Genomic DNA, 26,243 nt, shown 5'->3' on the forward strand with positions numbered 1-26,243 from the left:
TTTATCACCTATATATTACAAGAATCATCCGAGGTCTGCCAGGAGATTTTTGTCGTCACAACAATTTTTTAAATACTCCTTAAATACTACACATTCTAATAGGAAGGCCTCCGGTCTGTTTGTAAATTGGAATTTGAGTATCTTTTTTAATTCATTGTATATAATATCCCAGAACTCTCTTATTCTTTCACATTCCTACCACTTATGCATACATGAACCTGTTCAGGTTCATGATGATTCAGTTTTAGGGTGCTTAAGTTTTCACTTGAAAATTGGGGTTTGTTTTGTTTCTGTTTCACCCGTTTTGATTTTTGTTTCTTAAAAAACGAATCTCTACCTATTCTCTTCGCTGCTAGGGCCCTGTCATGACTGACAATGGGAACTTCTTATTGGACTCGAAATTTGATAAAGTCCATAACTGGCGTGAAGCGAATGTGGCAATCAAGATGATACCAGGTAGGTAGTCTTGCGACAGAAGCGTATTTCATGAGGGTTTTAAAAAGAATCCCTTGTAGCAGGCATATTAACAGCTGTACAACTGTGGAATTAAAAATTCTAAAAAGTTATTAATTAGTGGGTCCAGTCCTCTTCTTTATAAATGAAGGAAAATATATGCCTAATGCCTGAATAACACAAGAGTAGAATTAAGTGCTTTGGAACTTATTTTTGCCCCTGACTGTACATCATCTTAGTACAGTGATAAATATGAATTCTTAGAAAATATTTCTTTTACCGAAAGCCTAGTGGAGGCGTTAATGCTGTATTTTCAACTGTTAGACAGCAGGTGGCGCCATTGGTGTAGATTGCTCTATATGTGGTTATCTCAGATCACCTGTGTTAGGATATATTGTAGCATCATTTATTTTATTTTACTTTTTGTAACTTTATTAAGAGTTTCAAAACGAATATTTTGTAAATACAATAACAGAAAAACCATCTTGAGGTGTAGGACAATGGCACATGTGGATAACATTTTTCTACCATTATATAAAGCAGTGGTTCTCAAACTTATTTCTCTGGACCACACTTCCAGGAAAAAAAATTGCTCCTGCCACACCATTTATTATTATTATTATTATTATTATTATTATTATTATTATTATTGATAGGAAATACATTGGAAAACAGAAAGAAGCAGCTCCTAGCAGTGCTTGCTTCATAACATAGAATGTGACTGCTTTATAATATGCAGCTGAGTCATCCAGAAAGTGTAAAACATAAATCATTCTCAAAATATAATTATGAATGAGCCTCTTACATATATCTAAGTATGTATATGCACCTTAAGTGTGTATGCAAACTCAACAAAAGTTGTGAGCTCGCAGTATCGCCTGACGCTCATTCCCTCATTTTGAAAAGATATCTATCTATATTCTGCAAATAAGAAAAAATATTTCGACGCTGTGCTACAATATACTGCACTGAAATGTTTTTAATGTTCCTGTTTATTATTATTATTTTTTATTGAAGTTTTTATCTCTGCAAAATAACAGAAAGAAATGTTTACACATATGTACATGTTAGTAACACAAAGCATCCCACCACCTCACAAACCCCACCCCCATTGGTTCGACATAACTCAAAATGTGAGTTAAAATCTGACTCGCTTCCACCGTTTCTTGACCTTGATTCTATAACTTATCTTTACAGTTGTGTTGTTCTATTGTATTTGACAAATATTCTGATTTTACTGGCATTTGTAACCTTTCCCCTTACAAACTTCATTCTTTACATATCAGTATTTCTGTACCGGAGCAGTGTTTTTTCGTATATTCATTCATGCAACTCCATTCTTTTATTAAATTTTGATTTGTTTGACCTCTGATAGCTGCCGTCATTTTGGCCAGTTCAACAAAACACCCACAATAATAGATTGGCAAATCAAACTTATTGAATTTGTTGAACTGGTTAAATGTTCCTTTGGTTGTTCTTGAATCTTCCTGCCATGCATGCCACCCTCTCCTCCCATACCCTTTGAGAACCACCAATATAAAGGATCAGTATGATCCTTTATGATCCAGTATGATCCAGCATTTAGCAAAACGTGCATTTCTGGTCTCTCTCTAATTTTATTTTTTTAAAATTAAAATGTAAACAGGCCCAAAGATAGCACAGGTCAGAAATTCATTCTTCTCCCAGTGGGATGAAATTACAAACCTATGACTTGTATCTTACAAGTCCAGTATTTTCAGTGGTTATTAATACTTTATTATTAGTTGCATTCAGACATGATTTTGCTTTGCTTTTCTAGGAGTGGTGGAAACAGGCCTGTTTATCGACATGGCGGAACGGGTTTACTTTGGCATGGAAGATGGCTCTGTCAGCGTCCGGGAGAAGCCAGTCCACTGACCGCCACCCAGCCCCCAAATCTACTCTGCCTTCAGCCCATTGCATACAGTTTTATCACTTTGGTGCCAATTTGACATCTTGCCTTAAAGCCTGTTTGTCCCGATCTTGGTGAACGTAACCAAATGTCCAGCAGATCTCACTAATACTGGAAATGAATGTTGTTTTAAATTATATTTTTTACTATTTTTCATGTAAATCTTTTTTTAAAAAATCAATCATTTTGAGCATTTTAAACCTTTTTTTCCACTTTGGTTTTTATACAAAACATTTTACCAAAAATGATATTTTATACAGTACTTGAACCATCGGGTTGCTCGGAGTGTGTCTAGCGGGGGGAGAAAATAGAAGTTGCATTTTGTGGTATTTGCATAAACACCCCCCCCCCAAAAAAAATGCAATGACGCAGAAGGGTTTGTGCCCAGTTGGTACTCACAGATGCCTTATTAGAATCTTTTTCAGTTCTATAATTTATGCCTTTCAATGATTTTTACCATAACTGTTTTTAACAGGGAATGTTTAGTCTCAGTATAGATAATTTGCTGATAATTTGTGCAGCTGGCCTCCATGGAATTTGTACAGCATGGGATCTGCCACGACGCCCATTCCATGCAAAGAATTCATACCTTTAAAATAATATATTAAATAATAAAATAATATACTTCAGAAATGTTTCAGGCCCCCCCCCAACTTCCCCAATAATGGATGTAAGAAATTCGAGGCTGCCTAGCCATCCGTACAGGTGAAGATGCCCTGGGTTAATGCCCAGTTTAACAATTTTGGGCCCAGTTGGAGTTTCAAAGAGTTCCTGGTCCTTCCCTTTGCATGACGACATTTTCACAGAATGCTGCCTCAAACCACGTCCAAAGAACGAGCCTTACTGGAAGGATTGTATTAATGTAGCGAGAGCAAGGCACTTTTTTAAAAACAAAAAACCTGTTGTCTCTCATCTCTTAAGTGCTTTGCATGATAACTGTGTCAGAAATGTACGACTCGCCGTTTTTGTTTTAGGCACTGAAATTAAAGAGCTGTAACGCCAGCCATTTGTGTGTTGTTGTTTGTTCTTAAATGTCTTCCTGATCTGCCCTTTGGTCCCCGGATTGGGCCAAAGTGCCCCGTGCCTCATCTGCCCCAAATTGGTGCCTGAAGCAATTCGGGGACAGGGCTATGGGTTCTTCAAAACCCCGTTTTAAAAACGATGTCAGTAGAGGTGAACTGGCATCATGCAAGATTGGATCCTGACACTTAACAGGATCCAATCCTGGGCCCTGTTGCTTCAGGTAAACAACATCAAACCTAGTGTTACGTAAAATACATTCAACAAACCCACAAAATGTAACCGGCTGTGCATGCACATAAACAATGCCCTTCTGTATTTATCACAGTGGTACGCTGGTGGCGCTGTGGGTTAAACCACAGAGCCTAGGACTTGCCGATCAGAAGGTCGGCAGTTCGAATCCCCGCAACGGAGTGAGCTCCTGTTGCTTGGTCCCTGCTCCTGCCAACCTAGCAGTTCGAAAGCATGTCAAAGTGCAAGTAGATAAATAGGTACCGCTCCGGTGGGAAGGCAAACGGTGTTTCCGTGCGCGGCTCTGGTTCGCCAGAAGTGGCTTAGTCATGCTGGCCACATGACCCGGAAGCTGTACGCCGGCACCCTTGGACAATAAAGCGAGATGAGCACCGCAACCCCAGAGTCGGACACGACTGGACCTAATGGTCAGGGGTCCCTTTACCTTTACCATTACTATTTATCACCGTATCAGATATTTCTCTTCCACATAATCAACACATAAAGTACAACAAAGTAAATGGAAATCCCAATAGATCAGTTCATTCAGAGAGTCCAAATATTTGCTAGTTTCTGTTCCACGTATGTCTTTGTGTGTTCATAAAATCCAAATGGGAGCTTACTACAGTTCCACAGAATCTTGACAAGGATTTCTAGAATAATGCCTTGTTTCGCGCTCCTGGGCTTCATCAGTTGTTTCTGCAGAAACCACCATGTCACACCTTATTTTTCGCTCTATAGGACGCACCCGACCATAGGGTGCACCTTGTTTTAGAGGGGGAGAACAAGGGGAAAAAATTCTCCCCCTTTCTGCTCAGCGCCCCTTCAGCGAAGTGGCAGGAGAAACGGAGCCCCTTCCATTTCTCCTCCCGCTTCGCTGAAGGGGCGCTGCGCAGCTCTCCCTCTCTGCTGAAGCCAGGAGAGTCTTTTTCTCCCGGCTTCAGCAAAAGGAACCCGAAGCCTTTGGAGCGCAACAGGAGCTCCCGCTGCACTGTGGAGGCTTCAGGCGGCTATCCCTGAAGCCTCGAGAGCGAGAGGAGTCGGTGCGCACTGACCCCTCTCGCTCTCCAGGATTCAGCGAAAGCAACGCGAAGCCTCCGGAGCGAGGAGGGAGCGCTCCCTCTGCGCTTTGGAGGCTTCGCGTTGCTATCGCTGAAGCCAAGGAGCCTGCATTCGCTCCATAGGATGCACACACATTTCCCCTTAATTTTTGAGGGGGGAAAGTGCGTCCTATAGAGCGAAAAATACGGTAAGTTCCATTATCTTGATATACTACATACAAACATGTACAACTCATGAAGGTAAACGGCGTTTCCATGCGCTGCTCTGGTTCGCCAGAAGCGGCTTAGTCATGCTGGCCACATGACCCGGAAGCTGTACGCCGGCTCCCTCGGCCAATAAAGCGAGATGAGCGCCGCAACCCCAGAGTCGTCCACAACTGGACCTAATGGTCAGGGGTCCCTTTACCTTTTCCCCCTGGGTTATCTCAGCCTGGCTCCTGACCCTTTGATAATCTCCAAGACCACAAGAGGGCGCTCCAAGCTAACCCAGTCCAAAATCCTGCAACAGCTTAGTGACTGGGCAGATCATTTCTTTCTCCACATTCTCGTTTTTAAGGAAAAGGAGGGTGCTCTTCCAGAGTGATGCCGTTTGAAATGAAAACTCGCAGCTGGTCCTGCTCCTCCCAAAGCTTGCTAATCTGAATTCCCACGAATGCAGAGTAATAATGCTTTTGAAAAACAACACAGTTTTTCATTTGAATTTATGTTGAAAGGTAATTGTGTGCATGTGGTTGTAACCAAGATGACTGGTTACTTCAAAGAACCCTATGTTCCGCAGACTTGTGAAATACGTTCTCTGAGCAAAGAGTGGAGTTTCGCTTTATCTTTTCAACGTCTGACAAGGCTACTGCCGCTAGCAAACTCTCTTTACCTTGCAGGGTGATAAAACTATTTTTAATTCTGTTGTTTGTGGGTGGTTAATTCTGTTGCTTGTGCTCTCAGTTCTGTGAGCTGGCTAAGCATTTGTTACCACACTGCTTGAATACAATGGACCTCCTGCACACAAACTCCCCACTTCCTCAGTACACGGTCTGTGGCTTCATTTCCAGTTTTGAACAGATTGTACCTTCTTTATAGAAAAACAACGCTTCAAGAAAGATGTTTTAACATAATTGAAGAGTACAAGAACCATAAAGTTAACTTTCTGTGTGAAAATGCACTTTTTGAAAAAATGAATGAAATAAGCCGAAGATAAAAGAACATAAAGGAATACTGCCATATAGCAAGTTGGAAGATGCACCTTTTATCATTACTTTCCTAAAAGCTGAACCTTATCAACAACAACAACAACAACAACAACAACAATAATACCCTGCCCATCTGGCTGGGTTGCCCCAGCCACTCGGTGGCTTACAACACACATGTTGTTGTTTAGTCGTTTAGTCGTGTCCAACTCTTCGTGACCTCATGGACCAGAGCACGCCAGGCACCTCTGTCCTCCACTACCTCCCGCAGTTTGGTCAAACTCATGCTGGTAACCTCGAAAACACTATCCAACCATCTCGTCCTCTGTCGCCCCCTTCTCCTTGTGCCCTCCATCTTTCCCAGTATCAGTGTCTTCTCCAGGGAGTCTTCTCTTCTCATGAGGTGGCCAAAGTACTGGAGCCTCAGCTTCACAATCTGTCCTTCCAGCGAGCACTCAGGGCTGATTTCCTTAAGAATGGATGTGTTTGATCTTCTTGCAGTCCATGGGACTCTCAAGAGTCTCCTCCAGCTCCATAATTCAAAAGCATCAATTCTTCGGCGATCAGCCTTCAACACACATAAAAACATAATAAAACATCAAATATGGGAAGCCTTCAGAATACCTTCAGAATACCTTCAGATTTCTGCAAAAAGTCATATAGTTGTTTATCTGTTTGACATCTGATGGGAGGGCATTCCACAGGGCGGGCGCCACTACCAAGAAGGCCCTCCGCCTGGTTCCCTGCAGCTTCACATCTCGCAGTGAGGGAACCTCCAGAAGGCCCTCAGTGCTGAACGATGGGGGTGGATATGCTCCTTCAGGTACACAGGGTGAGGCCATTTAGGGCAGGGGTAGGCAACCTAAGGCCCGGGGGCCAGCTGTGGCCCAATCGCCTTCTCAATCTGGCCTGCAGACGGTCTGGGAATCAGTGTGTTTTTACATGAGTAGAATGTAAATTAATTAAAATGCATCTCTGGGTTATTTGTGGGGCATAGGAATTCGTTCATTATTTTTTTTCAAAATATAGTCCGGCCCACCACATGGTCTGAGGGATGATGGTCAGTTCACGGCTGAAAAAGGTTGCTGACCCCTGTTTTAGGGGGTCAGCACCAACACTTTGAATTGTGCTCAGAAACGTACTCTTGTAGTGCTGAGTCAAACCTGCAGTGAAGGCAGCTGAATGGATAGACTCCTGATATTCCAGTGTGCTTCATATATAGTGGTACCTCAGGTTACATATGCTTCAGGTTACATACGCTTCAGGTTACAGACTCTGCTAACCCAGAAATAGTACCTCTGGTTAAGAACTTTGCTTCAGGATGAGAACAGAAATCGTGGCAGCGCAGCAGCAGCGGGAGGCCCCATTAGTTAAAGTGGTGCTTCAGGTTAAGAACAGTTTCAGGTTAAGAACAGACCTCTGGAACGAATTATGTACATAACCAGAGGTGGTTGTTGTTGTTTAGTCATTTAGTCGTGTCTGACTCTTTGTGACCGCATGGACCAGAGCACGCCAGGCACTCCTGTCTTCCACTGCCTCCCGCAGTTTGGTCAAACTCATGCTGGCAGCTTCGAGAACACTGTCCAGCCATCTCGTCCTCTGTCGTCCCCTTCTCCTTGTGCCCTCCATCTTTCCCAACATCAGGGTCTTTTCCAGGGAGTCTTCTCTTCTCATGAGGTGGCCAAAGTATTGGAGTCTCAGCTTCACGATCTGTCCTTCCAGTGAGCACTCAGGGCTGATTTACTTCAGAATGGAGAGGTTTGATCTTCTTGCAGTCCATGGGACTCTCAAGAGTCTCCTCCAGCACCAGAATTCAAAAGCATCAATTCTTTGGCAATCAGCCTTCTTTATGGTCCAGCTCTCACTTCCATACATCACTACTGGGAAAACCATAGCTTTAACTCTGCGGACCTTTGTCGGCAAGGTGATGTCTTTGCTTTTTAAGATGCTGTCTAGGTTTGCCATTGCTTTTCTCCCAAGAAATAACCAGAGGTACCACTGTACCAATAAGACCGCAGTTGCCCTCTCTTACAGGGTAGTAAACATCGTGTGCCTGATCTTGCTAGGCTGCAGCCTAGGGGGAACTGTTGGCCCTCCAGATGTTGTTAAACTACACCTCCCATCATCCCTAGTCCCTAGCTGTGCTCCTGGAAGTCATAGTCTATCAGCATCGAGGGCCACAGAGACCCCGTGCCTGGCTTAAACTATGGTACTTGCATTCAGAGTAATTTAGCGCCATTGGCCTCAGTGGGACAAAGTGTCTGTTCACGCCATCCATGAATTGCATATCAATGAGGAATAACAATGTGGTAGTAATGAGCAGCTTTGCAAGATTATGGTACAGATCAGTTAAAGAAGAACTGCAAAGTATATTGTACGCGAATAGTGCTAAACACATGATGAACAAACAAGGCCAGCCACCATCCTTTTACACATTGTTTTACAAGACAGAACCCCAAGGAGCAAAAGGCAAACTTTTGATAGCAATGCAAAGTTCTTTTTTTAAAAAAAGAAAAAGAAAATGGGCAGGGGGCAACGTCAGTCATTTTCTGCATTTGATATACAATGGTACCTCGGTTTACAGACACTTCAGGTTACAGACTCTGCTAACCCAGAAATAGTACCTCAGGTTAAGAACAGTTCAGGTTAAGAACGGACCTCAGGAACGAATTAAGTTCGTAACCAGAGGTACCACTGTATATAAAAACATAAGTAAACATTATACAGTGGTACCTCGGGTTAAGTAATTAATTCATTCTGGAGGTCCTTTCTTAACCTGAAACTGTTCTTAACCTGAAGGACCACTTTAGCTAATGCTGCCGCTGCGCCGCCAGAGCACGATTTCTGTTCTTATCCCGAAGCAAAGTTCTTAACCTGAAGCACTATTTCTGGGTTAGCGGAGTCTGTAACCTGAAGCGTATGTAACCTGAAGCGTATGTAACCCGAGGTACCACTGTACAATAAAAAACCTTCCCTATACAGGGCTGCCTTCAGATGCCTTCTAAAGGTTGTATAGTTACAGTGGTTCCTTGGGTTACAGACGCTTCAGGTTGCAGACTCCACTAACCCAGAAATAGTACCTCAGGTTAAGAACTTTGCTTCAGGATGAGAACAGAAATTGCGCGGCGGTGGCAGCGGGAGGCCCCATTAGCTAAAGTGGTACCTTAACCCGAGGTACCACTGTACACTGAAACTGACAGTGCCAGCACTCTCTGTGGTGCTTCAGAAATACATTGTGTTTCCTGATAAATGCTGAAACGCGATTATGGTAGTGGAATAGCAATAATGGAAAGTGTTGCCCATCCATACCTTCCCCCCATATAGAGCTCTTGCAGTTGTTGCAGACAAGGTAAACCTTTTACTTTTTGGGGGAGAAAGCATTTTTGGACACTGGAGTAAGGCAACTGCAATAGGCAAGTTAATTTTCATGACCCGTAAAGCTGTCTGTGGACAAATGCCGGCTCCGTCGGTTTGAAAAGCGAGATGAGCGCCACACCCCATAGTCGCCTTAACCGACCAGGGGTCCTTTACCTTTTACCTTTTATTTTCCTGAACTGAAGGCAGTTGCTCTAAAGTGAACAGAATTCACTGCAAAGCAAACCAGAAATATAGTATACCCAGCAAAGATGTCCTTCTGTCTTGTTTTCCAGTATAGTTGTATGGCCACCTTCTTTGCATCAACAGAGAAATCTGGGATTGATTGCCACCAAAGACCACAAGGCACAAAACAGATTTGGAAACTGGTGGGCTTTCAAAGAGGGTGCAAAAGAGGTGTTCTCCTAACACATCAGCACGAACATCTGCAGGGAGGGGGCTTTCATGTTAAGGGTGGAGGAGAAAATTGAGTCTCTTCACATTGAAAGTTAAATCTACATAAATAGCACTGTCTGAAACAAGATGTGAACTGAAGCACAACCATCCTTCAAGATTTGTACTTCTCAAAATTTTGCAGTGCAAATCTCAAGCCAAGTAATGTGTTTGGAAATACATATACAGTAGTAGAGAGTAAGTGTGCATAAAAATGCATACTAGTGAAAATAACATACAGAAATGCAATATATTAATGAAAATTGCTTGCAGGAATGCATGTATTTGTCAAAAAGTGCATACAAAAATGTGTTTCTTAGGAGAAATTTTCCACTAAAATGCTGGTGAATTTTCATAAGGATTCTTTTAACTAAAATTCACAAATTGCTATATAAATGTGGAACACTTAAATTAAGATTTGAAAAATGAGAACCAAAATTGACTTCTTTGTCCATCCCTAGTGTACACAAGACTAAATCAAAGTATTATATGTTTCATTCTCCCCCTCTCTTGACAAACGTAAACCTTCCTTTTCAAAAGCATTTCTTCTGAAATACTTTCAGGTCACAAATCTGAGAACTGCTGCAAAAGAACAGATTGATAAGTCTTGCCATACTGAATCCTTCTGGGGGTTTTTAATGAAAGTGTTTCTCTTCAGGAAAGAGCATGGCACAACTTATTGCAATCATTTCTTGCATACACACAGACACAATTCCCCAAACAGACATAAATGAAATTTACAAGGGGCTTACTGATGTAGATATGAATAGGTTTATTTTCTAAATATCACTGATCTAAGCAGTCGTCTAAATATTTTAAGAGCGCAGTCCTCTTCATGTTTACAAAGCAGAAAGCCCCTTGAAATTAATGGGTAAGCGAGTTCAGAATTTCAGCCTTTACCTTTCCCATTTAAATCTCTGAGACTTGAAGTGTTTTGCTTTGGCTGGGCCAATGAAACCTTACACTTGAGACTCAACTGGACTGTTATTGAATGTGGATAGTAGAGCCGGCCCTACCATGAAGTAGTCTGAGGCAGTTGCCTCAGGCAGCAAATTATGAGGGGTGGAAAGTGGCTGGAACGGTGTTCCATATAGCCTGCCCTGCAGCCTCTAAGCTAGCTTGCTGCCTTAGTACGGCTGGTCACCAATAAGGCAACCCGCCTCACGCGGCATGTTCTTCAAACCCCATCGGGTTGTGGCTGGATCTGGGAAAGGGGAGTGTTGACGGCATGCCTTGCCTCAGGTGTCAAAAGGTCTTGGGCTGGTCCTGGTGGATGGAAACCTTTCTTTTCCTCCATTAATTCTCTAGTGTCCATATGACGTCCTCCAAATCCTTGCCTTCCCACACATTCCCATCCAAGTTTCCTCATACCAGGAATACTTTGGAAAAGGAGAGGGCCTGAGAAAATGTGGAGGGGGAAGTGTAAGGAGGCAGTGATTTTGAGGAGAACGTTGAGTGGACTGGCTGTTGTTGGGATACTGCCAGGAAGACGAAGGCATCAGGCGTCTCCGGACGATCACCGGTCTCCCGTGGAACAGCATCAGTCAATTAGCGACACGAGCCTCAGAGACATTCCAAGACCCGTGCACACCCTTTCAGCAGAGTCTCCACAACGGAAGATGAAGACAGGAGAGCATATTTTATTTTATTTTTTATTGATTTTAATTCGTTTTGCTACATCAAACATTAAAACAAACGAAAGAAACATACATAACACATACACACAAAAAAGAAATACATAAAAAAAGAGAAATAATAATAAAGAAAACAAAAAGAAAAACATCTCCCAACATAAGATACCAACAAATTAGGTTACATTTACTAAATAACACACAACACTAATTGACTTCCCTTCATCTCGGTTTCAGAATATATTATATGATTTTTTTATCTGCAGTTTCTTTTCCTTAAAAAACTCTTTACATCACAAGTGTTACGTCACACCTACTGTGATTTTTAGATTTTTTACCTCTGTTTCCATGTATTCCATTCTTTGTTAAACTTTATGTCTTTTTGATTTCTTATTTTCTGTGTCATTTTTGCCAATTCTAAATAATCAAATAGTTTGGATTGCCACTCGTTTATAGTTGGGATTTTGATGTCTTCCAATTCTGCGCTATTTACAGAGAGCATATTTACAGCTTTATTCAATGTAGTTCAGAACAAAGGAAAAACATGACTGCATGCCTCCGTGTCCAGGAAAACAGCCGGAACAAAAGCTATATACAAAAACGGAAGTACCCAGCGGGAAGCTGGAAGTAAACAGGCGTGTGACACGCAACAGCCTGTTCCCTTTAAGGTGGAACGGAACAATATCCTAATAGCAATGTCCCCTGAGCCAGGTGGACCACTGACCTGCAGTGGCGGAGCAAGCCGATCGGGCGCCTAGGGCGGAGCTCGTGCCCTGCGCCCAGGGGCAGGGCCAGCTGCGGCAGGACGCTCTGTGGGCCTCTGAGGAGTCTGCCTGCCTCCTCCCCCTCAGCCGCCCTACAGCTGAGGGGGAGGCGGCGGGCGGACCGTTTGGAGCAGCGCAGAGCCTGCGTGCAACCAAGCCACCATGTCACTCCCAGGAGAGATGCGTGGCTCTGGCACGCTGCAGGCCCCGTAGTGAGGGCTGGCCAGCATTTTGTCACCCCCCTCGGGGGTGACACCTGGGGCGCACAGATTCCTGTCTTCCTACCATTGCTCATGTGTGTATCATACTTTCCGTGAACGTGCATAATGGAGAGGGAGATTACAGCAGCAAACTCTGGCCCCAGAAAAGGCGTACCATATATATAATTTCTGTTTGGATATATTGCTTTTTATTATCATTTTATGAATGTCTTTGGGATCGTAGTGCTCAATATGTTACAAACCTTCAATAAAATTGTTTTAAAAACAAAAAAAATATGCATTTACTGTACAGTGGTACCTCGGGTTACATACGTTTCAGGTTACATACGCTTCAGGTTACAGACTCCGCTGACCCAGAAATAATACCTTGGGTTAAGAACTTTGCTTCAGGATGAGAACAGAAATTGCGCAGCAGCGGCGCAGCAGCAGCGGGAGGCCCCATTAGCTAAAGTGGTACCTCAGGTTAAGAACAGTTTCAGGTTAAGAACAGACCTCCGGAACGAATTAAGTACGTAACCAGAGGTACCACTATATTGCTTTTTATTATCATTTTATGAATGTCTTTGGGATCTTAGTGCTCAATATGTTACAAACCTTCAATAAAATTGTTTTTTTTTTAAAAAAAAATGCATTTACTGTATACCTGATAGTCTACCTATCATGATGCTGCCAGATTAGTAATAGACAACCCATTAGGAGTTTTAGGCAGGATAGGTACCACTTCCGGTCTTCCTGGGCTGCAAAGAATTGTTACACTCACATTGCTGTAATTCAGGCTTCAGTCCCATGCCTGTCCACTGGACTCGAGGGGACTAACTTCAGAGTAGACATGGAAAGGCGCGCCCTGTTAGCTTCATCGTTCTATGGATAAAGACACTTGGGAGATGATGTTTATGACATGCTCTGAACACCTGAGACACTAATGCTTCTTCTTCTGGTTCAACGTTTGTTGTCAAGCAGTCAGCCTCAGCTCCTCTTCCGAGACAGAAAACACCCCGCTGGGTGCTGCTTGCGATGCCTCCAGGTGCATTGCGGCTTGGGGTTTCGGTTCCTCAAAATGGGGCCCTGGCTGATACTGTTGCCTTGGAGATCACTAAAACTGGCCGGTGGGCCCACTCCCTCGACATCTGTTTATACTTTCGGAACACGTCAGGGCGAAACCGTAACCTGCAGAAAATGTTGGTGCACTCTTAAGAAAATTGGCTTATTCTCAGTAGAGGACAGATGTCACTGGATTTTTATGGTCCCAGCCCTGGGTGGGTGGATGAGAGAGGGGGGTCGCCACACATTTTCGATTCAGATAAATGTCCACTATAACCCTGAACGTTAAAGTTATAGTGTTTCTGGACTGTGACATTCTGGTGTGCAAGGCTATCCAATTTTTCACCCAACGAAGCAAAGCAAAGCACATCTCCTTTCACTGTAGGCCAGGGAACCATTTTGTTGTGGTTCTAGTCAGAGAGAATCATCAGCTCCCAATCTGTACTTCCATTTGTAAAGGGATGTTGGGAATTGTAACGCTGTGAGGGCTAAACTTCAGCGCCCACAATTCTCTGAGGAAAACAATGTGCTGAGGAAAACAATGAGGAACGGCTAAGGGAGCTGGGCATGTTTAGCCTGGAGAAGAGGAGGTTAAGGGGCGATATGATAGCCATGTTCAAATATATAAAAGGATGTCACATAGAGGAGGGAGAAAGGTTGTTTTCTGCTGCTCCAGAGAAGCGGACACGGAGCAATGGATCCAAACTACAAGAAAGAAGATTCCACCTAAACATTAGGAAGAACTTCCTGACAGTAAGAGCTGTTCGACAGTGGAATTTGCTGACAAAGAGTGTGGTGGAGTCTCCTTCTTTGGAGGTCTTTAAGCAGAGGCTTGACAACCATATGTCAGGAGTGCTCTGATGGTGTTTCCTGCTTGGCAGGGGGTTGGACTCGATGGCCCTTGTGGTCTATTCCAACTCTATGATTCTATGAATGTGCTTTAAAAGGTATATAGTATGTGCACTGCCAACATACGGTGATTTCTCCAGAAGCAGCTATATTACTGGGTACTGTGAAGTATTTAAAAAGGTGGGAAAGACTTTGGCGTATAGACATTAGGTTCGCCGCTTGTTATGTGATAAAAGAGAATTTTAAGAAGATGTTTTTCAGGTGGTACCTAACACCATCTAAGCTTGCCAAAATTTACAAACAGAAATCCAACCTTTGCTAGAAAGGCAGGAAAGTAGAATGAACATTTTCCCCTGCCTGGGGGACTTGCGAAAAATCTAAGGTATATATACACGGAGAACTTTTAAAAAATGCTAAAAGTGTGTATACAGAAGAAACCAGAAGCATTTCTATCAGGGCCACTGGGGAAAGATATACCCCAGAAAAAGAAAGGAATTTTCCTATACGCTACAGCAGCTGCCAGGATTGTGTTTGCCAGCAAATGGAAGAATGAGACAATACCTACAAAAGACGGCTGGTTACATAAATTAAGTAAATTTATGGAAATGGCAAAACTAACAGCATACATAAGAATGCAGTCAAATCAAAAACTTAGACAATGCTTCGAATAATATATGGATAAACACTGTTCAAAAAAGAATATGCTGATATGTTTAGATTAAAGGAGTAAAGCAGAAAGGAAACTATTTATAAGTTATAAAGAGATTAAAATACAAAACCCAAAAGATTGCAATGTTTTGTACCAAACTGAAAATATATGGAAGTCAAGGTGGAGGCGAACGGTGGGGAGTGGTGATGGGTTGTCACAGGGATGGGGGAAATAAATGGTGTTTGTGTAAATAGTAGCCTATTTCTGTTTGTTTACGTATTTTTCTTTTTTCTGTATCATCAAAATTCAAAAAAAGAAAATTTATATCTAAAAAAAAGGTAACCATTGTGTTCTTTGAATGCCTTTGTCTTTCCCCCCTTTTTTGCAGCAAACTGCAGTCCTAAACATCAATCAACCTTTATTGGCGTACAGAGAAGAAAGAGCTCTACAAATCGACAAATAAAACTTGGCATCTGCTCATGGGAGAAGATGCTTTGGGACAAAACCACACAGGCTTAGCAGAGTTGTTAGCAACGTAGTTTCATAGCTTTTCTCAGATAGCGTGCTATACATATTTACCAGGGAGTAAGCGCGTTTCCGTGCGCTGCTCTGGTTCGCCAGAAGCGACTTAGTCATGCTGGCCACATGACCCGGAAGCTGTACGCCGGCTCCCTCGGCCAGTAAAGCGAGATGAGCACCGCAACCCCAGAGTCATCCACGACTGGACCTAACGGTCAGGGGTACCTTTACCTTTAAGCCCCATTGAAGTCAATGAGCTTCACTTCTGAACTGGCATGCATAGGATCGTGCTGTTAAAGTTGGAGAGTAGGCCTTTCGTGCGCTACACTCTAGGACAGGCACCCCCAACCTGCAGCCCTCCAGATGTTCTCCTAGTCTTGGGTAGGGGGCATGGGTGTCCTACCTCAAAGGACAGGGCAGGGCTGATTACCCAACCATAATTTGTGTGATGGGGCTCCAGTAAATGGGCCAGTATGAGCCCTCAGGAAAGAGCTTCTGTATCTTCCACCCTCTCCTGAATAGGTAAACATCCATGCTCCTATGTCTCTCTTTTCCTAGGTTCCTTGGTTTATTGACTTTCTCTCATGTTCCTTGTGCATCATCTAAGTCATTTAGATTTTGAGTTTGGCTCAAGTGCACTCAGAGCTAGACCACTGGACCAAAAAGGATGCCATAGCCCAGGGTTCCCAGTAACCCCTGCCCAGAGAGTGGCAGGTGATGAGAGCAGGCCTGCCATAAGCATGCCAAGCCCTGTCAGAGCTGACACTGGTCACTGCAAAACCATTTCTCCTCCTATTGTTTTTAAAGGACATTTTACAGCCAGGAAAAGGCTGGCCTGTTACAGGTGATCGTTGAAATGTAGCCTTATGAGGCTTTGCCCTCGGGTGGGAAAAATATTGCGCCCGGGAAAGGGAGATGGGAGTCAACAGACACTCAAGGAATAGTTTCGGAGAAAAAGCTTTATTTCTACTATCCATGAACAGGTAGAAGGAGCAAGTGTGATAAGTCACAAAAAGCATGCACGAAATTCACAGTCCTGTGCACAAGCATATATACCCCTTTCCAGTTCCCTCCTCCTTTCTCCTCCCTCAGGAGTCCTGCCTTGAGTTCCCCTGAGCATGAACAGAAAGCTGCCTTGGGACTATTGGACTCTTGGCACCCAGCCAGTGTGGTGTAGTGGTTAAGAGCGGTAGACTCCTAATCTGGGGAACCAGGTTCGCGTCTCCGCTCCTCCACATGCAGCTGCTGGGTGACCTTGGGCTAGTCACAATTCTTTGAAGTCTCTCAGCCCCACTCACCTCACAGAGTGTTTGTTGTGGGGGAGGAAGGGAAAGGAGAATGTTAGCCGCTTTGAGACTCCTTAAAGGGAGTGAAAGGCGGGATATCAAATCCAAACTCCTCCTCCTCCTCCTCTTCTTCTTCTTCTTCTTCTTCTTCTTCTTCTTCTTCTTCTTCTTCTTCTTCTTCTTCCCAGGAAAGGGGGGGTGAGAGCCAAGGGGTCGAGGAGCCCTGGTGGTTCACCATGTCCAAGATATTGCAACCGAATGAGATAAGATTCAATTCTCAGGCCTGCTCTGTTTGTTTGTTTTTAATAAAATTTTTATTAGGGTTTTTACATTGCAAAATAGAAAAAGAAAAAAGAAAAAATACAAAATAAAAATAGTTAAAAAGAATCAATCTTTTCATCACATTATTTTTCATTTACTTGTTTCCCGGACCTCCTCATACCTCCCTTTTTTGTATTCCAATTCAATTTATTAGCTCAGCAGTTTCTTTCCCTCTTTATTCTACCCTGATCTTTAATCTTAAGTTATTATAACATTAAATTTTTACTTATAAAAAAACCATCTTTTCATATTCTTTTATACCATTACAGCTAGAAACCACTTAATTTCAATCCAACATCATTCTAGCATTCATTAATTTTACAATATCTCTGTAAATAGTCTTTAAATTTCTTCCAGTCTTCTTCCACCGACTCTTCTCCCTGGTCTCGGATTCTGCCAGTCATTTCTCAGGCCTGCTCTGACAGAGTCTATTCGTTAGCTTTTTGAAGCCTTCTTGTGCTGATAAAAGTAACGGTTTTGCCTTGCAACAGCAGAGCAAATGAGCAGATGCTTAGCTGCTGAGAAAATGATTTTGAGAAGCTTTGAGCCTGCTTTGGGGGGGGGGTGACTTCGGGCCTAGGTGGGGTCACCTGTCCTCACCTCCTTCACCATCATTTTTGCATTAAAATATATTATTCTTCTCTACAACAAAATGGTGCTTCCTCCTAAGGCAATGTGCTCAGCTTCAGGCCAGCAGAAGCAATCCTTATTTTATTCCCATAGGCATGGTTTGTGGTGTGATTTCAGTGAGTTTAAAAGGTGAACTGTAATGCTCAGCATCCTCCCTCCCCAAATAAAAGAAGGATTGGCAAACTGGTTGTTGTTGTTGTTGTTGTTGTTGTTGTTTTACTCTAACATATTGGGCATGTAAAAGTATGGAATGGAGGGGGTGTTCATTGTCCGCTTTGCAACTGAAATAATAATGCTCAGAGCCAATGTTGGCAAGGCTTGGTTGTGGTGCCTTGTGCAAAATACATTTTGGGTGGGACTCCCAATTTAGTTTGATTATATACCCAGTTACATACCTCGTGTTCAAAGATGAAAACAGTAATCTGAGAAAAGGAAATTTAATTACCGGTAACTATGAAGTACCTAGGACACGGGTGGCGCTGTGGGTAAAAGCCTCAGTGCCTAGGGTTTGCCGATCGAAAGGTCGGCGGTTCGAATCCCCGCGGCGGGGTGCACTCCTGCCAACCTAGCTTTAGGGACATGCTACTGTTGCTGTGGAGGGACACGGGTGGAAAAGCCTCAGTGCCTAGGGCTTGCCGATCGAAAGGTCAGCGGTTCGAATCCCCGTGGCGGGGTGCGCTCCCGCTACTCGGTCCCAGCGCCTGCCAACCTAGCAGTTCGAAAGCACCCCCGGGTGCAAGTAGATAAATAGGGACCGCTTACTAGCGGGAAGGTAAACGGCGTTTCCGTGTGCTGCGCTGGCTCGCCAGAGCAGCAATGTCACGCTGGCCACGTGACCCGGAAGTGTCTCCGGACAGCGCTGGCCCCTGGCCTCTTGAGTGAGATGGGCGCACAACCCCAGAGTCTGTCAAGACTGGCTCGTATGGGCAGGGGTACCTTTACCTTTATGAAGTACCTACCGGTATCTTCAGCTTGTACAATGGTACCTCGGGTTACAGACGCTTCAGGTTACATACACTTCAGGTTACAGACTCCGCTAACCTAGAAATAGTACCTCGGGTTAAGAACTTTGCTTCAGGATGAGAACAGAAATTGTGCGGCGCAGCAGCAGTGGGAGGCCCCATTAGCTAAAGTGGTGCTTCAGGTTAAGAACAGTTTCAGGTTAAGAACGGACCTCCGGAACGAATTAAATTCTTAACCCGAGGTACCACTGTATATACATTACAGATGCATATCTATATGTAATATTAATTGACACAATGAAGTCATATTAGAATACGTTTGCAGGAAGTTGCATGACATAAGACGATGATGTCAATGCATCAGTGCATGCCGTAGCTTCTGGGAAATTTCTAACAACACACAGCACCCTTAACAAACTGCAATTCTGAGGATTCTTTGGGGAAAGCTATGACTGAAGTAGCATGACACTAAATTAGGGTTGCCATCAGTCCGAGATTCAGCCCTGCAAGTAGCGTCCTGGAGCAAATCTGGACGTACGCCAACCAATGTTGTAAGTCTAGATTTTGGTGGATTTAAAAATATTTCCTTGAGAGTTTGCAAGAAAAGCTCAACAACTTCAGGCAAAACTAAAAAAAAAAAAAAGGCCAAACAACTTTGCCAAAAAAAGTTCTTAACTCTCAACTCTTGCGTCCCATATTTAAATGCTCTGTCATCACATCTAAGCAGGCTTCAGGGTAATCAATACATTGAAAGACTCACAAATCTGATCTTAGTACCCAATTTGCTGAACTGAGCTAGCAATTGAAGCAGTGGGGGAAATAGCGTCATAAAAATGGTTGCCTGGCCTGCAATGGAAGGATATTTGTGTTGCTTTGCAAGAACAGCCTTAAACACCAGAATGTCGCATCTCGGAAAAAACTATAACAGTATAATGTTATATCTGAACTGAAATGTGTGGGGAGCTCTCTCTCATCCATCAGTAGTGAGAGCCAAAAAGTCCAATGACATCTGTCCCATACTGAGAATAAGAGAATCAACATTTTCTACAGGTTACAGTTTCAACCTGACTTGTTTCAGAAGTCTAAACAGGCCTCAGGGGAGTAGCCGCATCGGCCAATTTAGAGATCACCAAGGCGACAGTATCAGTATGGGCCCCGTTATGAGGAACCGAAACCCCAAAACCGCAACGCACCTGGAGGTATCACAAACAGCACACCAGTCTCGGAAGCTGATGGTTGCCCAACCAGAAGAAGAAGAAGAAGAAGAAGCGTTTTAGGTGCTCCAAGCATGTCACAAACATGATTTCATATTTACCCACAGAAAAGCAAAGCTAACACTACAATGCTATCAGAAGTTAGTCTGAAGTTAGAAGTGGATCGTTGCCTGAAGCATTATAATGTGTTAGTAGCAATTAACTTTTTTGACCAGGCGAAAGGAAAATCTGGAAGAAAATGGTTCTCCTATGCCTGAGATCTTCAATGGATTGCCTCTTCCTTTGCCAGGCACTATGACTCAGAAATATTATTATTATTATTATTATTATTATTATTATTATTATTATTAATACATTTTTATTTATACCCCACCCTCCCTGGCCAGAGCCGGGCTCAAGGCGGCTAACACCAGTAAAATTACAATAAAAACATAATAGGGGGGGAGAAGAAGAAAAAAACACAATTTAAAATATGGGTTAAAATACAATTTAAAATGCAGCCTCATTTTAATAGTAGTCCATAGATCAAAACCATAAGGGGAGGGAAACATAAGGGTCAGTCCAAACCAAAGGCCAGGCAGAACAGCTCTGTCTTGCAGGCCCTGTGGGACTTGACTGTGACAGAGCGTTCCACCAAGTCGGGTGGCCCTAGTTGAGACCAATCTAACCACCTTGCGACTTGGGACCTCCAAAGTGTTGTCATTTGTGGACCTTAAGGACTGTTATGTTTGTTTTTAAAATCTATGAATCCCCTTTCAGACATGCTTGTTTTTATCAAAATGGAAGCACAATAGAAACAAAATATTATGAAGACCACTAAGGTAAAGGTAAAGGTACCCCTGCCCGTACGGGCCAGTCTTGACAGACTCTAGGGTTGTGCGCCCATCTCACTCAAGAGGCCGGGGGCCAGCGCTGTCCGGAGACACTTCCGGGTCACGTGGCCAGCGTGACAAGCTGCATCTGGCGAGCCAGAGCCGCACACGGAAACGCCGTTTACCTTCCCGCTAGAAAGCGGTCCCTATTTATCTACTTGCACCCGGGGGTGCTTTCGAACTGCTAGGTTGGCAGGCGCTGGGACCGAACAACGGGAGCGCACCCCGCCACGGGGATTCGAACCACCGACCTTTCGATCGGCAAGTCCTAGGCGCTGAGGCTTTAACCCACAGCGCCACCCGCGTCCCTTCATGAAGACCACTAGAAAAGTTTAAAAACAGTAAGAACTTTTATGGCTGGGGAGAATTTTTTAAAAAGGAATTTGGCTGGAGCAAAACATGCGAGCATGTTGGTTCCAGGTGAGTCTGCGGGGGGTTGCCACCAACAACGAAGCTTTGGTCAACCCCCTGCCCCCTGACTTTGTTTGGTAGACGCACTCAGAAAAGATCTTCTGAAACATACCTCAACATGCTAATAGGGTGAGCCTAGGGCCTGCCGATTGGAAGGTTGGCAGTTCGAATCCCCGTGACGGGGTGAGCTCCCGTTGCTCAGTCCCAGCTCCTGCCAACCTAGCAGTTTGAAAGCATGTCAAGTGCAAGTAGATAAATACCGTATTTTTCACTCTATAAGACACACCAGACCACAAGATGCACCTAGTTTTTGGAGGAGGAAAACAAGGGGGGGAAATATTCTGAATCTCAGAAGCCAGAACAGCAAGAGGGATCGCTGCGCAGTGAAAGCAGCAAAAAAGAGGGAAGCAAAAAAGAGGGGGAAAGTGAGTCTTATAGAGCAAAACAAATTGTTGCTGTTATTTGTTGTTGAATATATGCTTGCTCGGTCCCTGCTCCTGCCAACCTAGCAGTTCGAAAGCACATCAAAGTGCAAGTAGATAAACAGGTACCACTCCGGTGGGAAGGTAAACAGCATTTCCGTGCACTGCTCTGGTTCGCCAGAAGCGGCTTAGTCATGCTGGCCACAAGACCCGGAAAAACTGTCTGCAGACAAACGTCGGCTCCCTCGGCCAGTAAAGCGAGATGAGCGCTGCAACCCCAGAGTCATTCGTGACTGGACTTAACTATCATGGGTCCTTTACCCCCTCTTTTTTAATAGGGTGAAGGTATTCCTTCAGGTTTCCAGGTATCAAACAGCATAGGGCTTTTAAGGTAAGCACCAACCCGTTGAACTCAGAAACAGACCAGAAGATCTTCAAGTACCTGGAAGGTATCTGCCCAATGACTGGTCACAGTTAGCAGCCAAGTGTCTTGTTGCTAATCAGATGCAGTACCCAAGCAGTCTTCAATGGAAGCCCCACATACAACACTGTGCAGTACTCAATTCTGACAGCTCCCAGAGCATGGATGACTGTGGCTATCCTTGCCTAAAATAGGTTAGTGCACCAGTCTAACCTGATGAAAGGCACTCCTCAGAATTGAAGCTACCTGGATCTCAGGTGTGCTCCAGATGTGTTGCTGAACTTCCAAAGATCCAGTCAGCTTGGCCAGTAAAGGTAAAGGGACCCCTGACCATTAGGTCCAGTCGCGGATGACTCTGGGGTTGCGGCACTCATCTCGCTTTATTGGCCGAGGGAGCCAGCGTACAGCTTCCGGGTCATGTGGCCAGCATGACTAAGCCGCTTCTGGCGAACCAGAGCAGCGCACGGAAACGCCGTTTATCTTCCCGCCGGAGTGGTACCTATTTATCTACTTGCACTTGACGTCCTTTTGAACTGCTAGGTTGTCAGGAGCAGGGACCGAGCAACAGGAGCTCACCCCGTTGCGGGGATTCGAACCGCCGACCTTCTGATCAGCAAGCCCTAGGCTCTGTGGTTTAACCCACAGCGCCACCCACGTCCCTAGCTTGTCCAGTAGTCAGAGAATAATACTAATAATACTGATGCCAATACTGCTACAGTACTCATAGGCTTAATGCCAAAGTAGGCTCAACGCCAAAATGGGGATAATGAGTGTTAATAGTTCAACATCAGCTTGAGGGAGGGTGTTCTGAAAGGAGCCCTAGACAGTGGCTCTGATCCTACAGTTGGAGTGCAGTCCTTTCAAGAACAGGTTGAATACTATCTCCCTGAGCAGGAGCAGAAGAATTGCCTTCCCGCATAACCTCCATCTTGCTGGGATTAAGGCCACTGGCGTATGAAGGGGGCCAATGGAGCGTGCTACACCGGGTACCATTTTGGGAAAGGGTGTCATCGCGACCGCCCCCGAGACGCATACCGCTTGCCGCACCCTCCTGGGACGCACCCCATGCCACGTGCCACGCCCGCAGGATGCGTGCCAGCCACGCCCCCACCTGTTCTGCACTCCGGGGGGGGGGGGGTGACCATGTTGCTCCGCCACTGATTAAGGCCCCATGTACATTTTACATTTAATACTGTAGCGTGTCACTTTTAAAAAGTCACAGCTTCTCCCCCCACAGAGCCACAATTCCCAGAGTTCCCTGTGAAGAGGCATTGGTTTTTGGACCGCTCTGAGAATCGTAGCCCTGTGAAAGGACTATTGGTCTCCTAAGAACTATCAGTGCCATTCACCTCCTTAAGCCTACAGTTTCCATGATGTTTAAAGTGGTATGAAACTGCTTTAAACACATAGTGCAGACAGGGCCTAGGTTTCCCTTTATTGATCCTCTTCCAGTCTATAACAGATTCCAGGCACCAGTTCTTCACTTACGTTGCTTCACCTGAATCGGAATAGGAGAAATAGAAAGTTGAGAAATGAGAACTATGGCTGTCACCAACGTAATGAGGAGACCACACACACAACATTGCAAAAGGAGTTGAAAATTTGCTGTCAGAAAAGAAAATATTAAACTCGTGGACCTATAGAAAATATTTTTTATTCCCAATCATTGGGAATCAGCAAAAAAATACACTTAGGCAAAGTAAAGACTAGGTTCAGGTGTCCAGTTTAGCCTCTTTCATTTATCAAATGTTCAGCTTCTTTGAAAGATCGTATATCAACATTATAAAATGTTTAATTTTAAAGGTGTGGTGATACCATCAGTTTTATGTGCCACTGTTTGTGGGAATTAATTAACCACAACTAATTAAGACGATTGGGACGCGGGTAGCGCTGTGGGTAAAACCTCAGGGCCTAGGACTTGCCGATCGTATGGTCGGCGGTTCGAATCCCCGCGGCGGGGCGAGCTCCCGTCTTTCGGTCCCAGCTCCTGCCCACCTAGCAGTTCGAAAGCACCCCTAAGTGCAAGTAGATAAATAGGTACCGCTTTATAGCGGGAAGGTAAACGGCGTTTCCGTGTGATGCGCTGGTGCTGCCTCGCCAGCTGCAGCTTCGTCACACTGGCCACGTGACCCGGAAGTGTCTCTGGAAAGCGCTGGCCCCCGGCCTCTTGAGTGAGATGGGCGCACAACCCTAGAGTCAGACACGACTGGCCCGTACGGGCAGGGGTACCTTTAATTAAGAGGATTATTGCATCCTTAGTCCTGTTGGTGGATTCCTGATACTCAGTATCGTAAAGGAGATGAACCAGCAAGAATTTCAACTCACCAAATGAAGCTTTTGCATTTGGTCCTAATTAAATGTCGCATATATTCTGCCTATTATGAAAGCTACAGACTCTGAGCACTATTCAGCTGGTACTCTGGAGAAGCAGCGTACTTCACAATTTTGTCTCTTCATTTGGCAAAAGCAGTAAAATTAAAAATAGGTTGGCTAAAATTGTGCCACTGTCCTCCTCAGTAACTAGCACCCTTTTAAAATGCACTTATATAGCTAGACAAATGTAAACAAAGCAGCAATAATAATAATAATAATAATAATAATAATAATAATAATAATAAACCAATTCATCACTATTCCTACTTTATCTTCCCCCATCAAATGACTGTTTATATTTCGTCTATTATAACCTCTATCCAACAACCAGATATTATATCTAATATATATATTTTAACTGGAGTAGAACCAGGTTGCCGGTGCTTAAAATGGAAAAGGGGGAATATCAGCTACGAAACTGATCCCTCGGAGAAGGCTGACAGATACTGAGGAGTGTTGTCCAATTCAGGATGCATTCCTCCTAAGGGTGAAAATGTTAGTGTCTGTCTGAACACTGCAAGCGCAAGGCGACATTCAGGGAGGCCAACGAGAAAACCCCCGAGCCAGAGATATTTAGGGCTTGTCCACATTGACCTTGTGGATTTGAAACTGGGCCTCTGTGTTTTGTGTGGCAGCCACATGACGTCATCCTCAGCCCACACATTTTAGTCACCAAATTAGGATTTTCCTGATCCACAGGTAGACACACAGGAATGCATTGTGTGGCAGATTTAAGTTTTAGTTTTAGTGTTTCACGGAAATTTCATGCACACCTTTCCATCATGTTTCCGGCAATAGCCGAAACAATTCAGGGTGCCTTTCTCCACCAGTTGTAGCTGAATGCAGGTTTGAAGTTCATTTATTTTATTTCTAAAACAGCTCTTTCACGCGGAACTGCTGTTGAGCAAAGCACCTTTATTAAAATAAAGTTTGCCTTGCAGATACAGGAGGTGGGGAGTAAAGGATTTTCCACACAAGTGACTCCAAATCATTGCCTGGGTTATTTATTACCATAAGTGGTGGTGGTGGTTTTTCTGTTCTTTTGTGTAAATGTTTTATTTCATATATATTTTAAACGTGTGCACACACACACACAAATACCTGCATGCATACCCACAACAGACCTCAGGTTTCCAGAAGTTATGATGAGCACAAAGTACTAACTGAGTAAAAGGGACAGCAATATGCTGCACGAATACAGTGGTACCTCAGGTTACAGACACTTCAGGTTACAGACGCTTCAGGTTACAGACTCCGCTAACCCAGAAATAGTACCTCGGGTTAAGAACTTTGCTACAGGATGAGAACAGAAATTGTGCGGCGGCAGCGGGAGGCACCATTAGCTAAAGTGGTACCTCAGGTTAAGAACAGTTTCAGGTTAAGAACGGACCTTCGGAACGAATTAAGTACTTAAGCCGAGGTACCACTGTACAACACATTAAGCCCCCTCACTCATGCAGATGGGAAGCATCAATATAGATTTTGGGGGCGTATAATGGAAAGCGCTCGTGTGTGGATGACGGCACACAAACACACACACACACAAGCAGCTACCCACATAAAGTATTAACGCCCTAGCTTTAGAGACAAGGAATTGTCCTTTGTTAATGGTTCTGAAATTTGTTAAGAGAGCCCTCTTCCCCTCAGAGCTACTGTTCCCAGAGTTCATTGGGAAGAAGGGCTGGTCGTCAAACCACTCTGAGAATTGTAGTTTTGTGAAGGAAATAGGGGTCTCCTGACAACTCTCTGCACCCTTAACAAACCACATTTTCCAGAGTTCTATGTGGGAAGCAGAGCTATGAAACTACAGTCATACCTCGGGTTAAATACGCTTCGAGTTGAGCACGTTCGAGTCGCGCTCCGCGGCAACCCGGAAGTAACGGAGCGCGTTACTTCCGGGTTTTGCCGCTTGCGCATGCGCATGCGCATGCGCATGCGCTCAAAATGATGTCACGCGCATGCGCAGAAGCA

The 26,243-nt window shown here is 44.2% G+C and overlaps 1 long non-coding RNA gene across 1 annotated transcript; it reads left to right on the plus strand.

Moving 5' to 3' along the window:
- The first annotated feature begins 301 nt into the window (after positions 1 to 301).
- On the plus strand, positions 302 to 3,385 carry LOC144325149 (uncharacterized). The gene is made up of 2 exons (XR_013390471.1): positions 302 to 456; positions 2,252 to 3,385. It is a non-coding gene; the product is annotated as an uncharacterized LOC144325149 (long non-coding RNA).
- Positions 3,386 to 26,243: the final 22,858 nt, after the last annotated feature.

This window comes from Podarcis muralis, chromosome 13 (genome assembly GCF_964188315.1).
Source record: "Podarcis muralis chromosome 13, rPodMur119.hap1.1, whole genome shotgun sequence".
In the NCBI taxonomy this organism is placed as follows: Eukaryota; Metazoa; Chordata; class Lepidosauria; order Squamata; family Lacertidae; genus Podarcis; species Podarcis muralis.